Source organism: Etheostoma spectabile, chromosome 4 (assembly GCF_008692095.1).
Source record: "Etheostoma spectabile isolate EspeVRDwgs_2016 chromosome 4, UIUC_Espe_1.0, whole genome shotgun sequence".
NCBI classification, from domain to species: domain Eukaryota; kingdom Metazoa; phylum Chordata; class Actinopteri; order Perciformes; family Percidae; genus Etheostoma; species Etheostoma spectabile.
In genome coordinates this window covers 5,179,571-5,195,324 of record NC_045736.1, presented here as the reverse complement: position 1 = coordinate 5,195,324, position 15,754 = coordinate 5,179,571, and the positions used below count along the sequence as shown (strand labels likewise).

General features: G+C 42.8%; 1 protein-coding gene and 2 long non-coding RNA genes across 3 annotated transcripts in view; 1 reads left to right on the top strand and 2 right to left on the bottom strand.

Moving 5' to 3' along the window:
- LOC116687515 (uncharacterized) overlaps positions 1–2,110 on the top strand; it is a 4,844-nt gene extending 2,734 nt beyond the window's left edge. The window contains exons 2-3 of the long non-coding RNA XR_004331566.1: positions 581–582; positions 2,099–2,110. This is a non-coding gene — a long non-coding RNA (uncharacterized LOC116687515). The remainder of the gene's footprint in view (positions 1–580; positions 583–2,098) is intronic.
- The window catches only part of LOC116687535 (uncharacterized), a 13,336-nt gene extending 6,496 nt beyond the window's left edge, over positions 1–6,840 (bottom strand). Inside the window, exons 1-2 of the long non-coding RNA XR_004331585.1 lie at positions 6,830–6,840; positions 3,875–3,878 (exon numbers count right to left, since the gene is read on the bottom strand). This is a non-coding gene — a long non-coding RNA (uncharacterized LOC116687535). The remainder of the gene's footprint in view (positions 1–3,874; positions 3,879–6,829) is intronic.
- The window catches only part of fhit (fragile histidine triad diadenosine triphosphatase), a gene marked incomplete in the record, with an annotated part of 456,026 nt that overhangs the window by 196,544 nt on the left and 243,728 nt on the right, over positions 1–15,754 (bottom strand).

The following is a 15,754-nucleotide window of genomic DNA, read 5'->3' as shown; positions in this document are numbered from 1 at the left end:
CAGACTGTAGAACATCTCCAACATTCAGCTGATAACAGCCTGTAGAACATCTCCAACATTCTGCTGGTAACAGACTGTAGAACATCTCCAACATTCTGCTGGTAACAGACTGTAGAACATCTCCAACATTCTGCTGGTAACAGACTGTAGAACATCTCCAACATTCTGCTGGTAACAGACTGTAGAACATCTCCAACATTCTGCTGGTAACAGACTGGTAGAACATCTCCAACATTCTGCTGATAACAGACTGGTAGAACATCTCCAACATTCAGCTGGTAACAGTAGAACATCTTCAACATTCTGCTGGTAACAGACTGGTAGAACATCTCCAACATTCTGCTGCACACGTTGAAGGATCTCAGCTTCCTCAGAAAAGAGAGTGTGCTCATCCCCTTCTTGTAAACAGCAGTACTGTTGATCTTCCAGTTCACCCTGTTGTTGATGTTGACACCCAGGTATCTGTACTCCTCCACCATGTCCACGTCTCTTCCCAGGATGCAAAGGGGCTGTGGAGCCGTTCCCTTCCTCCTGAAGTCAATCACCATCTCTCTGGCTATTGGCCCGTCCCTGTCCCTAGATGTCGCAAGCAATCGCCTGATAAATCATGGCCTTTCTTAGATTTTTGCAATCTAAAATAGCCGTTATATTTTGCTCGTTAATTAAATTTATAAAGTCTCTCGTCTCCTTGTCCGTCCACTTACATCTGTCTTTGTTGACACCCGCCAGAGTGGAAATACTGGGCGGAAATGAACCAAAATGTCTTCTTCTTTGTTTTGTGGTGGGTTGCAACCATAAAATGACCTAAAACTTAATTGCAATTCATTATTTTTTCAGCAAAAAACGTTTCCATCAGCGTTTATTGCATAAGCCGTATATCAATCAAGATGAAATCTTATGAGAACGAATGTATTTCCTTTGAGTCAATATTCATGAAATTCCAAGGAATTTTACTGTTTCCATAAGGCATTTTTCAGTCAATATCACTTAATTTGGATGAAAACGTGTGGATGGAAACATAGCTAATGATTGTGCAGTCCATCTGCTCATCGTTATCCTCCACGCCATACAGTTCACATCTTCCTTATGGATCACAGCCACACGGCCCCAGGCAAGTTTGCAGCACAGATGCATCCACAGCTTTTCCCTCCACACTTTCTATCAGGATGACTTCAGTGCAAAACTGACATCTTGTAGAACTTGCTTCTCTGTCATCAACACATTATACGACTCAAGCATGGACGCGGAGCGTTGTAGCCCCACTTTATGACTCTTGTAGATCTAAGATGTAAGTAACGTTTGATATTTTAACATAAAGAATTTGCTTAAAGTCCCCTCACAATGCTGACTTACCATACAAAATTAAATCAATGTGATCATATGGTTTGAGACGCCCCAAATCCTCAACGTCTCTTCTGTCCTGATGTTATAAAGAATATCTCCTCTGCTGTACTGTAAAGTCATTTTTGGACTATTTCAGAAGGTGTGCCTTCATTGCTAAACTCAAACAAACATGACAACATGAAAGGATTTCTGCTCACTCATCCAGTAAATCACTTTTACTCAATTCGAGTAAAGACAAACTAACAAACCGCAAATTAGGCCAACATCTAGTTTTCATTATCAATAAATCAGCCATCCGACGGCCATGTGTTTGAAAAGTGATTTAGTAACAATGCAAATAACAAACTGCCCAAAACCCAAAAACATTGCTCACATAGAAGCTGGAACCAGAGAATGTCTGGGTCTGAAAAGTGAAGCCAATGCCCCTTACAGTTGCATTATATCTAACATCCAGCAGGGGGTGACGCCACTGGCTCCAAAAACAAGTATGTTTCTATAGAAGTCTATGAGAAAAAGAGTATAATTCTCACTTAATTTATCTCAGTGAACATTTTCGTGAGTTTATGTTCTCGTTTGCTAGTTTAAAGTCTTCTTCAATACAGCATGATGTTCCTTTTGTAAAGTATGGCCCCATTTATTTTAAAATAGACGATAGAGCAGGGAATGCATTAGGGGCGTGGTTACACGCTGACCTGTCAATCAGGACAGAGGCTTAGCAATGCTAACCATGGCACGGTGGACTACACAATAGCAGGGGAAAAATTTGATACAGCATAGTATTGCAATATTTGTACTGGTAATACTGTATAAATACACAGAAGCCAAGTATAGATCTTTTATCATATATGTGTTGGTCAGTCTGTCTGCTTGACAATCCCAATTTGCAGCATTAAAACTGAAATGATATGAACAAACAGAAAAATGTATCTTTTTAGATAAAACAGATTTTGACCAAGTTTCCTTTTGGGGACATCATTTGAAATAGGGAAAAATTTGAAGTTTAATAAAAGGTTATAAATTGTAATATATTGCAAGTTATGGCAATATGTTTAAAATTGCAATAATATCGTATCGTAGCGTAATTATCGTGATGATCAGGAGGTGTCTGGTGATTCCCACCCCAATAAAATAGACCTGGACTGGTTCTAATCTTAAACTTTGACCCAATCTTCGAACATTTTGGTTGCTTAAAAATGTCTTGTCCTGCATTCGGTAGCACGTTGCACCTTAGAAAAAAGTAAACGTCTTTTTTTAGATTTAGGGAACAAACAAGACTTGTTGTCTAATGGCTAAGTTTCCATCCTGTGTGAGATTTAGTACAGTTAACCCATTCATCCTGTTGTTAGGTGTATGGTGGGATTGCTGTCTGCCACATTGCTGTTGCTAAAATACAAAAAGGCTAAAGACAAACAAAAGAAATGAAACAGTGGCTGAGGCAATCACCACTCCCTCTGATCCAAACAGTTTACACTTTGCACTACTGAGTCTACATGCATGTAGTCTACATCAACAACGTTTCATTTCCGGGATTGCTCCAGTTGTTCCGCAGGATGTCGGTCCACTTTCTCTCTCTTTGTGTTCTAATTCTAACCTCTGGTGGGTTTCTGAGGACTATCTCCTCATAACTAACTTCTCCTCAGATCTCTGCTGGGTAAATCCAGACAGCTAGCTAGACTATCTGTCCAATCTGAGGACTATGGTTACCTGGTCCTCAGATCTCTGCAGGGTAAATCCAGACAGCTAGCTAGACTATCTGTCCAATCTGAGCTTTCTGTTGACGACTAAAACAACTTTTGAACGTTCACATATTCCACCAAAACAAGTTCCTTCCTGAGACTATTTAGCAGAGGCATCGTGGCTCCGTCAGGGGCTAAGCGCCGCCCAAGACAATTATGATTGGTTTAAAGAAATGCCAATAAACCAGAGCACAATTTCCTCCCATCCCAGAATGCTGTGTGGACTAGCTGAATGAAAATAACACTTGGAAACACCCTCGTTTTTTCCTTGCACACAAGTCCTAGCACTGTCCACGTGATTGCACCTTTTGAACATTGCTTTAAAAGCATTAAAAGCAACTTGTGGGTACCTGCATCAGCCAAACACCCCACCCCAGCTTATTATTTTCTGCTGAGCAGCCTCCCGGGGTAGTGTGGAAAACAGTAGCCCAGGCTGAGTGAGAGTTAATTGACAAACGTGAATCTCAATGGGAGGGACTCTCCGAGTGTTGAGGAATAGTTACCCATGTGTTCCTTTTCCTGGTGGCGCAGGTTACTGCCTATGTGCCTGAAACCTCATTAAGCATCCGCTGTCATCCTCCATCTGTTAAACACTGAGCCAGCAGAGGCGACGAGAGAGGGGAAGCAAGCTGTCTCCTATCCTTCTTCTCTCTCCTTTGCTCTTTATCTTTCTCTCGCACAAACTTTATAAATCTCTGGTGTCCTCTTTTTTGTTTTACCCGTATCCCTCCACTTTTTTGCGTTATAGCCTCTGTACCTTCTGTCTCTGAATCCTTTTTGTATTTACTTTCTACTCTGCTGCCCTGTTGTTTTTGCTTCCAAAATTGCTCTTTTGAGGGCAGCAGGACTGAGTGCTGACAGTTTATTTTTTTAAATGTTTTTTTTTTTTTCCACCATAAAGACAAGAAATAATGCGAATAGAGATTCATATTATGATTATGGTGTGTTTATGACTGTGCTCACAGCGTTTCCAGTCCCTGCCCCTAAGGTATAAAATAAAAAGCAAGCCGTTCCTCCCCACAATAGATGCTTTAAAATTCAATTTCCTTTATCGAGGATAGCTTTGTGTTATTGTTTTGTGCTGACCGTTTTTCTATCCCTCTGCTTTGTGTTCGCCTCTGGCAGGTCAACAGGAGCAGGTACGGATTCAAGTAAGAAGAAAGGGAAATTAGGTAAAAATTCATATCTTCAGGTAAACTGTTTATCTGTTAAAGATTCTACTGTAAAATTAAACGAGGAAAATTCTGACACACTTCTCTGTCAGGGCTAAGTACATCTACCCAAGTACTTTCCTTAAATCCAAATGTTGTGCTACTTGTACTTTACTTGAGGCTTTAGGTTTTTTTTGCCACTTTCTACTGCTACTCCGCTACATTTGAGAGAGAAATATTGTACTTGTTACTCCACTACATTCCTCTGTTACAGCTTTAGTTACTAGTTACTTTACACATTAAGATTTCTGCACACAAAACACATGTAGTTCATAACATCTTATGTTTGATTATAAAGTAAAGTAGACTACAAGTCCAGCTGAAATGATTAGACCATTAAATACACAACTGTTTGGATTTTTACAATGCCAGGCTTTTAACAATGTATTTTTACAGTGTGGCTTGAGCACTTTTACTTAAGAAAAGGGTCTGAATACTTCTTCCACTGCTGCTGGTCTTATTCTCCTTTCAGCTAGGTGTTCACAGCAGTGAGGATAGAGAGGGAGACAGAGAGAGGTGGAGAGGCAGAGAGAGAGAGAGAGAGAGAGAGAGACAGTGCTGTATCCCTCCTGTCGCCTGTCTGAACGGGGGTGTAAATAGACAGGGTCAGTGGTTGGGGTCAGAGTTTCCAATGAGAGTTGATCTCTGGAAGCTACCGCCTCGGGGACTCCGAGCTCCGTCAACCTCGGGCCCCTTCTGGGCTCCGCCAGCTGCCCCCCATGCCCCTCCAAACTTTTTAATGAGGCAGTTAGCCGCGCAGCGGTGGCCTTTCAGTGGCGTTCGCTGACCGAGCGCTCTGATGAGAGGGAATATTGATAAAGCTGTCAGGAGGGAAAGCTCTACACAACTGCAGCAGTGTGAGTGTGTGTGTGTGTGTGTGTGTGTGTGTGTGTGTATGTGTGAACAGTCTTAATAATTCCCTCCCTGAAAGCAGTTGCCACCCAAGCCTAAATAAACAGCACTGCCAATAAAAGTCTGTTTTCAGCAGAAAATAAGATCAGTGTAACAAGGATATTACTGGACCAGACAGGAGAAAGATCATTCCTAAAGCCCACCCACTCACATCCTCATTTGCAAATCCTGGTGATCACTGTTCACCCCATTAAAGCCCAACACACAAACCAGATGGCCAACCCTCAGTTGAAAAGGCAGTTGGACACAACGAAGCAACAAGACATAATAAGTCTCCATAACAACGGACGACGCTAATCTGTATTGTCGCCCAAAAAACAGGCAGCTGATTGGACAAATGCGTCACGTGGTTCTGGTTTCTCTGGCAAATCAAAGCCAGACTGTCATGGCGGCTCATTCAGAATACAATCTCATATTTTACTAAAATAGTTAAGCGAGACGTGTTTCTGAAACATTTTAAGGAGAAATCGGCCGTGCAGCTGCTGAATCTGTCTTCATCTCAGATCCACAAAAGTCATTTTGAAAGATTTTTCCTCAGATTTTGAGAGACGCTAGTCCCGCTCATCCCGCTCCTCATTTCCAGGTTAGCTCTCCACCAATCAGATTGGTCATTTGAGTCCGACTGACGGCAGTGGTCACCTTCCCACCAAGCATGTCAGGTCTGCCAAAATAAAAGCCGCCGGAGTCTCCGACGAACAACGGCCCCATAACACACTGAGCAGATTCGAGTCACCGACCTCGCCAGACTGTCCCATGGCCGGTTATCGGGTTGGTGGGTCACGGCCCTAAAACGTTGCTGTTCCCATGTGTATAAATAGCTTAAAATTCATATGGAATTAAGACCTGTCTGCACTGATTAGGCACTGATGTTTAGTCATCGTACAGAAGTTACTTTGTTTTTTTATTTTCTGTAACAGCAGAATAGGGCAACAATTACTATTCTCTAATGACTGACCCGGTGAGTGAGCTAACCATGGAGCTAACTAACGATCCGTTTGCATTGTTGCCAATAGCTCTGTTAGCGATCCCTGTGGTTATGTATAAGCTCCTTATCAGCACAAATATCGTTTTAAAAACAAGAATTTATTGATTTGAAAATGGTCCGTCAGCGTCTATGATCAGAACATGGTCCATGGCAGCGGTGTGTTTTCCAGGAATGGAAGAGTGCCGTGACTGACCAATCACAATCAAGTATTCAACCAAGCTGTGTAATAAAGAACTACTACCGCTACACCATAATAATAACATTTACTTTAAAAGGGTCCTTTTATATGTTTATTACACAATTATGATACCCTGTCACCAAGTCTTCTGAATGAATGACTTGAGTTTTTTTCAGTTATTTGGATTCAGGGACACTTGATAACTCACTGAGACATCTCTAGTATCCTGTTAGGATTGCAGAAAAGATCATCAGCGCCAACCTGCCCTCCAAACATGACTTACACACTTCTAGAGTCGAGAAACGGGCAGGAAACATCACTGCAGACACAACCTGTTCTAAAGCACTGTACGCCAAAACCAACAGACTCAGGAACAGTTTCTACCCACAAGCCATCTCTCTGATGAACAGCTAACTTCCGACTCACAGTGCCAGGTTCAATTTCTGTGCAATAACCCAGCAACACTGTCTCTCATCAGTCTGTTTTACTGGTTCCACTTATTATTTATTCATCACTCTCATTCTCTATTTCAGAGCAGTGCATTGTGAGCAATACAATCCAAAGCCAAGTTCCTTGTATGTGTCCTCATACCTGGCTAATAAAGCTGATCAGATTGTGTGTGTGTGTGTGTGTGTGTGTGTGTGTGTGTGTGTGTGTGTGTGTAGGTGTCTGGGGGTGTGTGTATGTGATAGAAACAACCTTTGTTAGAACATCAACAAAAGGAACTAATACAACGCGATAAAGATTCTGTTTGACTATTTGGCTACCCATTTTAGAATTAAATAAATAAGTGAAACTAAACAATATTCTGTGAGAGTAGAGAATGTGCAACAGCACGCTCAGCAACCCTGCTTCCCATGTCCATGACAACAAAACAAGTGTTATTGTTATTTTCAGGGAACTGACACTTTAACCAGTTACTTTAAGAAGTTGCGTAACTGTAAAAGTAGTTTTTCCAAGATGTTGTTGCTAAGTTTTCATATGCATGTATTAACCAACTGAAAAGCAATGTCAGTGTGCATTTTGCAGATACATACAATATGAGTATCTGGTCTCGCATTGCCAGACCTTTCTCCATACCCCTATAAATATATGGATGTACACATATCTATCTATTCTACGATAAAGGGAAAATAATAAATAGATAGAAAGCCGATGGGCAATTTGCTATGGTCACTTGATCATTTACACAAAAAAGGTGATGGTTGTTAGTTGCCGTGGTGACAACACGCATCGGTGGGACTGTAAAGTGTGTCCCAGCTCACTGGGAGGACAAAGCTCAAGGGAGATGTTCTCCAGAGCATCAGTCCAACTGAAAGCAGAGCCAAAAGGCAAAGCGCAGCGCATGTTGTTATTGCTTCTGGAATTGATTGTGCTTTGAAAGGTTAACAATGACCAGGTCAAAGTTCAAAAAAAGGGTAGCCGCTCTCCCCACAGGAAAACAATGCCGGATGAAAGCATGGTGGAACCAGCCAGCCAGCGGACGACTTGTTATCTCGCTAACCTTAGCTTACTAACTTTGTCATTCCCCCAAGCTGCACCTGCCACAGAAAACAAATCGAACAAAGCCATCTCTCATCTGGCAGTAGCAATGTGCGCTGTGTGGACTAAGCATTAAGTTGTTAAATCATTGCCATGGCAATGGTACACACAAAATGGCTGCCGCTCTGACCATTGTGCTACCTATGTTTGAATGGAAATGGCCTTTCTATTAATTTTATTTCAATGGAAGAAAAACTCTCAAAATTTGGTCATAATTCATTAGTGGTAAAGCTTTTCATGCAGCACATTCGATAAAAGAAACAATACGCGCCGACATGATGATAATGGCCGGGAGCACGGGCCTACTGCTCAGTGCTGCTTTGCATGTAATTAACCATTGTAAAAGCTGCCAAACGCCTCGGATCATCACTATCCCTGAGCACTCGAGGGTCTGAATGCAATGATCTGTTGGAAATGTCTGGTGTCAGTGTTGTGCATTTGATTTCCTGGTATTTAATCAGGTTTACAGAGAAAACGTTAGATTCATACAGTTAAAAAGTAGTTTTGAATATTGTTAATAGTCAACTATGTAACTCTGTATACATTTGACTGATACGGAGCCTCCGTCACTATCAACGCAAGCCAAAAATCCATCCAGACCCATAGATGATCTTTTGGTCACATCTCACTAATCTTTGTTGTCCCACGGATGACGTATTGCCAGCCTTATATGGGCCTAATGTGTGACTGACCTGCCTTCCATTGGTTTACAAGACAAAAAAGCATCTCCTAAAGCATAATGAGAAACAAAATTGACAGTTAGCATCAGACCTAGCGACGAGTGGCGGCTGAAAATTCATGCATTACGGACATAAAGTGGATGTTAGAGCTTGGATTTTGTTGCTCAAAGACCCCCCAAAAAAGCCCCAAGTTCCAGGTGAGTAGAATTTCAGTCGACTAATACTTCCTTTGATCAAGCTGAACACAGCCCTAGAGACAAAATCCCAAACTCCAACAATGACGGAGGTGTGAGTAAACAGCACATAGCATTTCAAATGAACAAGAAGTAACCTATTCCCTGTTTTCAGTAATGAGCCCACTCTTCTCCCATTAGCAGCCTTCCATAGCCTTAGAGAGCTGACACTGTCGAGACTGAGCTGCTGGAGGTTCACACCACCGTCGTTATTGCCAAGTTAACGTGACAAGTCCCTCTTGTTGGCTGCCACATGTTATTTTAACAGCCATGCTTATACATTAGCAGTGTGCCAATCAGTGCAGCGCTCAGTACTGGGAGGAGGTCATTAATAAATCAGGACTGAGCCCTCTGTCGTCCCGGTGGGAACTATCAGATGTGAGAGCAGCTGACGACGGCCGGCAGGTATTAAATATGGTATCTAGATCGTAAGCGCCTACAATGCTAGCTAAAGCCCGCTTGTGCACACCAACACACACACACACACACACACACACACGCAAGCACACAAACAACTCCCCGTGGAGCAGGATTACAGATGAATTAGGTGAGAGGTAGGAGAGATCATAGAGAGGAGTTGGATTGTATCAGCTGTATTAAGAACACTGATAGGAGATAGATAGAGGCTTTTGTGCTTGGTGGGTGAAGACACGAGGATCATGACGACAGGCTCACGTCTTCAAAAGCCTAATGGGAATCAGATGACTGGCTTTGACTTGACTCACTGCGCTGCATGTTATTTGCTGTCAAATTGTGTTCACATGCTGTTGAGATACTTTATATAGCTAGAAGAGTGTGATTAAAGAGTCAGTTTTCGGTTGGCAACTCCAGTGCAGTAATGTGCGGGTAGAAAGTCCCTTTTTTTTCCTGGAAATCTTCAACTGAATTTGGGATGTATTTATGTAAGGCTTTGTAACAGCTCTCATAGTCAAGTCACAGAGTTCATGCCAGTAGATGATAGGATAGAAAACACAAAAAAATCATGCAGAACCCTGCTATAAGTCCTATGTTGTTTGATCCATCCACCACCCCTACCTGCCCCTTACACATGTGTTTTAGGTTTTTAATAGGCTACTACTCGCTCATAATGTATCATGGACTCCTCACATAGAGCACATTTGTAAAAAGATACAGAAGCTACAGGTGAGGCTAGATTATTTCTCTGTTTTATAACTCAATGATTCAGAGTGTGCAGCACAGCCTGGCTCAGTAGCCTTAGCCACTCTCCATTGACAAGTCTTCACTTCCTGAAGGCGGGTTCTCTGTTGAAGTTTAAACTATTGGCTCAGCCCAGAGCCACTCTGGATCTGCCATAACCAACTGCTAACATTTGGTCGTGATGTTGGCTTAGCATTGCTGGCATAAGCCGTAGACAACTCCTTCACCACTAAAGGAGCGAGCTGGAAAATCAAACTTTTCCCAAGCCCCGTGGTGAGGAAGGCCACAACATCATGGCCACCAACAAAACTCAGCAAAGATGGTTTCTGCACGGGCTTTAACTTCTGGATATTCAGCAGCATTCCCACAACGGACCAAATGGCTTCGCTCGCATCTTTCTCCACCGCCATTACGGAACTACAACTCAAACTAGCCCACAACCTCAACGTCATCGTTCTCAGCCTCAACTCTATTTGCTGATTGGACCGATAAAGATTAGCCAGAGAAAACCCAAGAATATACCGCAAACCCAGACGGTGTACTGAATAAAAATGATAATTAAGAAGAAGTATATGGGAGGGCGGAGCCAGGCTACAGCAGCCTATCCTGTCTTTTTCTCGGGATCTTGCAGAATAGGATTTTTTGTGGGGTGGGGGTAGTCACAAGATTGGGACATGCCAGGATTATTTTCCTGGGCTTGGGATGGTGTGGGAGCGACAGCTGATTCCGGTGTCACCCACTAATCCTTACCAGATGCCTGAACCACCTCAACAGGCTCCTTTCCACTTGTACCCTGGATCTCATTCTTTTGGTCATGACCCAGCCTTCAAGGCCATAGGTGAGAGTAGGAACGGAGATTGATGGCGAAGGACAATGGTGGAACCCCAACAGCTGACTCCAATAGTAAAAGAGCATTCACCGTTATTAGGACTTGTTTCAAGGAGAGGAGCCCCTTATCTAATGAATAGCACAATGCTGCACAGATGAGAGGGAACACTTTGTACCAGGGATGGAAAAACAATTACCACATCCTTTGCCAAGTAAAATTATTAATACCTAGTACTAGTACATGTCCACATGTATATTCTTTGGCCTTATTTAAACTCTTAACAATACACAGCATTTTACAAGCAAAGCAAATGTTTTCTTCAATAGTCTGCAGAGAAAAAGTAACTTCAGCCATTCCATGAATGCAGTAGAGTTAAGAAATGACATCTTACAACGTGGAAGTACTAAACTTCTCAAACAACTTCTTCTTCTCCAAACAGTATTCCAGTTCTCGAAGAAAAAAAAAATCTCTTCATAGCTCGGCTTTATCCACACAACGATTTATAAAAACCTTCATCACTGAAAGCCCTATAGGAACTATTCATAGTCCCATGATAACAGAAACGATATTAAAATATAAAAATGGAAGAGTGATATTATTCATCGAGACACGTAATGCATGCATTGCAACGCCGGAAGCTGACATGTCAAAAAACTCTATACAATTTCAGGGGTAACAAGGATTACTTGAGAATGGATGTTCCTGCAGGAGAGCAATCTGAGTGGCGGGACCCGGCTCTGTGTTCTTACACATCTCCTCATTCCAAAAGTCATTTTCACTTCCAGTGCAGGATGCATAATGTATGACAGGGTTAATCAACATGAGACAACGAGGGGAGAGAGCGAACAGCCTGCCCTCTATAGGCGCCTCTCTTCCTTTTGTCACAATTCACCGGGGCTTTTTCCCTATCTACTGTCATCTTTGCACATGCTCTCCTTGCCATCATTGCTATATTTGACTCGCCGACATTCAACCCCGCCACCTTCTCGCTTCCAAGAGACTCACTTCCAAAAAACAGGAGCCGTTTTACAAGGGAACCCCCAGCAGCCATCAATCTTGATGTTCTTCTACAGCCACAAATTATTTGTATTGTCTCAGTCAATTATTCTCTGATTCATCTTCCTGCTGAGCTGTGACGTTTCTGTGTCTCTCTCTGTGTATGTGTGTGTGTTTGAGTGTGTGAGTGTGTTTGTGTGTCTGTGCACAAATACATGTTTGCATAATGCAAATATGTCAGTGTTTGTGTGGGCTACATTGGCCCTTGTAGATGTCCTAATTACCTCTAATCAATACCGCCTAATGCCAATTCCACTAACACACACACACACACACACACACACTTAGAGGCACGCCATGCTCATTTTGAAATAAACGACTGCAGCATTGAGATTTACTCAGTGCTGGAGCTCAAGTGGGAAAGGCAGTAGAAAGAAATCAGCTTTATCGGGTATGACTACACATCATCTTCCTCAGACTGCTACCAGTGAGCAGAAACAGAGAGATACAGGTGAAGACACACACACACACACACACACGGAAACACAGACGCACACACACAAGAACTGAGAAGAGAAATGGCCAGGCTGGGAACTAGAATTGATCTGACGTGGGGCCCTGGGGCCACGTTATGACGAGGTTTGAGGTAGCTGGGAGAAGTTTGATGGGAAAAAAGGGGGATGTTTATCACAACAGAAGTAGAGCCGTCATCCTCGTGGAAGGAGGAGTGTTACATTTCTGCCTGCCTCCACTGTCAGTAAATAAAGTTGTTCCTTCACTAATGATGCCAAGAATATTTGTACTCCACGGACAAAACTTTAATATTCTGCCATGCACAGCAAAGTAAACAAAAAAAGGACGGATGGCAGAGGAGACAAAGGCAAACTCAGAGCCTGCAGAGATCTTTAGATATGCTGTCGGTGAGAAGATTCCTTTTAGATGTGGCAGATATTAAAATCTAATCATTCCAAAGAAGACATGACAGAACATGCGGCATGCAGATGGAGGCAAGATGTGTTCACAAATGTGCAAATTTCTGATGTGACATGAAGGGACAGCAAATAAGACTAACACCGCCTTCACACTGGCAGTTAAAATCAGCTCCGACACGGCTTTGAAGCGTCCAAAGTCATTCATTTCCTATGGAGTTTCGCAGACTGCATGCAAATGGGTCTAAACTAGGTCCAAACTAGTACGGTGCGTAAAAAAAAAAAAATCTTGTCAGTTGGTCATCTCGATGTTTTCAAAAAATTGAACTCTTGTGACAGGCTACTGACGGTCCCTATCCGACAATTCCAGTCGAAGTTAGATTTGCAACGGTAATGATAAAAAAATCAGAATTCTTAACTTTTAATAAAACAAATAATGATTTCATAACTATATTGGGGCAGTTAACTAGTTAGATAGCCTGAGCATTCAGAGTGAATCTTTTCTCCACGCAGCAGCCTTTCTGTTTATGTCTCTACAGCCCTCAGATGAGCGCTCATAGAGAATTGGACATTCGGACCTGACAGAATGGAGACAGAGAAGCTGCAAAATAAAGAGTTTGAAAGGCGACAGGGAGGGACTGATAAAAGACCCTATTGGATCCTATTGAGTTATATTATGGGAAGTATACAGTCTAACATTTCTCGAGCTTGACCCATAGGGACTAAATTATATAAATGATATCTCTCACTCTACTGATTTTTTTTCTTTTTTCTTTTCTTTTCTAAATCTCAATGTCCCAAGGAGGGTAGAGCTAGATCAAAAAGGATCAAAATTGGAAAGGTTTCCCTCTCTCTGGAGAGTAATTCTGATCAGCAACATGCTATAAGGTTTTGATATTGTTTCAGTAAAACTTTGGAAAATTTGGTCCCGAAGGTAAAGTCCGACCCCCAATTTCCACCAGTTGCAGACCCATTCCGCTCCGTGCTCCGCCATCCATCAACACCCACCAGGTCCGGATTTGTTGCAGACTGGCTGCGGCCATGACTGACAGCTGAAGTCACGAGGACCCACGAGATCACGCAAATTCATGTAGAATATAACCACAAAACCAACAACAGTTTGTTTCCATCCAGAAGAATAGAGAGGAAACAACTCTGTGTGGTGTTTTCAAAGTGTAGTGCAGGGAAATATGATCCACCCTGAGCATGGTCTAATTTATTTTGAAAATTAACTGGATGTTTTATTTTGTTTATGTGCTCGACTTCCTGTCCTGCACAATCTGCCGTGTGCTTAATTGCTGCGGAGCTCTCTGCCTTCTGGCAAATATGGAAGCTCTGCCTATCTGCTCTGGAGGGCTGCGGACTGCCGGAGCTGGGACGGAGTCGGAAGAAAGTCCGTAGAAATACACACATTGACCTTAATGGAAACCTAATTACTCTGCCACCGTTCTGGAACGGATCCACAGCTTTTCCACAACTGGTGGAAATTAGGAGTGAGTGATAAATAAATAAATAAAACGAATCCTGAATAGCAAATGTTGATGAAAAAAGGGCAAAAAGTCACCAAAATCACAAGGAATAATTCTGTTAAAGTAATGGACAAAGCTTTACCGGTCTAATGGTGAAGCTCCATTTTAACTCATGACTCCACAGGCTCCAAAAAGAAGTCTCTTTCTATTAGTCTGGCATTGCCAAAACTTTCTCCGCAGCGCTGTTCTGGCTAGTCAGCACAGAATTCTGGGATGGAAGAAAAAAGGGGTCTGGTTTATTGTTATGTCTATAAACCAATCAATTATCAGGGTACGAGCGGCCAAAATGGGTTTCCTCAGGAGGGAGGCTGGCGTCTCCCTTGGAGATAGGGTGAGAAGTTCAGTCATCCGTGAGGAGCTCAGAGTAGGGGGGGCCTGGGGGCCTCCCTAGGGAGGTGTTCCAGGCACGTCCAGCTGGTAGGAGGCCTCGGGGAAGACCAAGGACTAGGTGGAGGGATTATATCTCCAACCTGGCCTGGGAACTCAGGATCCCCCAGTCGGAGCTGGTTGATGTAGCTCGGGAAAGGGAAGTTTGGGGTCACCTGCTGGTGCTGCGTCCCCGCAACCCGACAACGGATAAGCAGACAAAGATGGATGAAACCAATCACAATCTTGGACGGGTCGTTAAGCGCCGGACGGAGCACCAGCGCCTCTGCAAAATAGCCTCGGGAATTAACTTGTTCAAAAGTTGTTTTAGTCGTCAACAGAAAGCTCAGATTGGACAGATAGTCTAGCTAGCTGTCTGGATTTACCCTGCAGAGATCTGAGGACCAGGTAACCATAGTCCTCAGATTGGACAGATAGTCTAGCTAGCTGTCTGGATTTACCCTGCAGAGATCTGAGGAGCAGTTAACCATAGTCCTCAGAAATCCACCGGAGGTTAGAACTTCAACACAAAGAAAGAGGAAGGAAAGGGACATCCCGCCTAAAAAGAGAGAGATTTGGCAGAACCAAAACAATCCCGGAAGTCTTTGAGAGAATGAGTCTACTTCTCACATGATTTATTACCTCATTAAACATTTTCATAATGGGTTTAAGGTCTCAATCGTTAATTCCAAGTCTTCTTCAATGCAGTATGATGTTCTTTTTTTAAAAGTATGGTCCCATTTATTTGAAATGGTTGACAAAGCAGGGGATTCTTCAAGACCTGTCAATTAGGACAGAAGCTTAGCGATGCTAACCATGCTAAGACTGTGCCCATTAAAACAGGCTTGAACTTGGTCTTGGGGTTAAATTTTCGGTTTCAGATGACCAAGATGGCGAAGGCCGAATTGCAGAACTCAAAGCTTCAAAACAGCAGACCATAAACCAGTGGGGGACATCACCGATGCTTCGTCCACTATTTTTACAGTCCATGGTAAGCAGTGACGAATAAGAACTGATCTTTAAGTCCCCTGAACCTGAACGTAGAGGCAACAGTCCCATTCCATGACTTTCCATGCTTTCCACTAGGGATGATCTGAGTACCCGGCTGAAACGAGTATCCGGTACG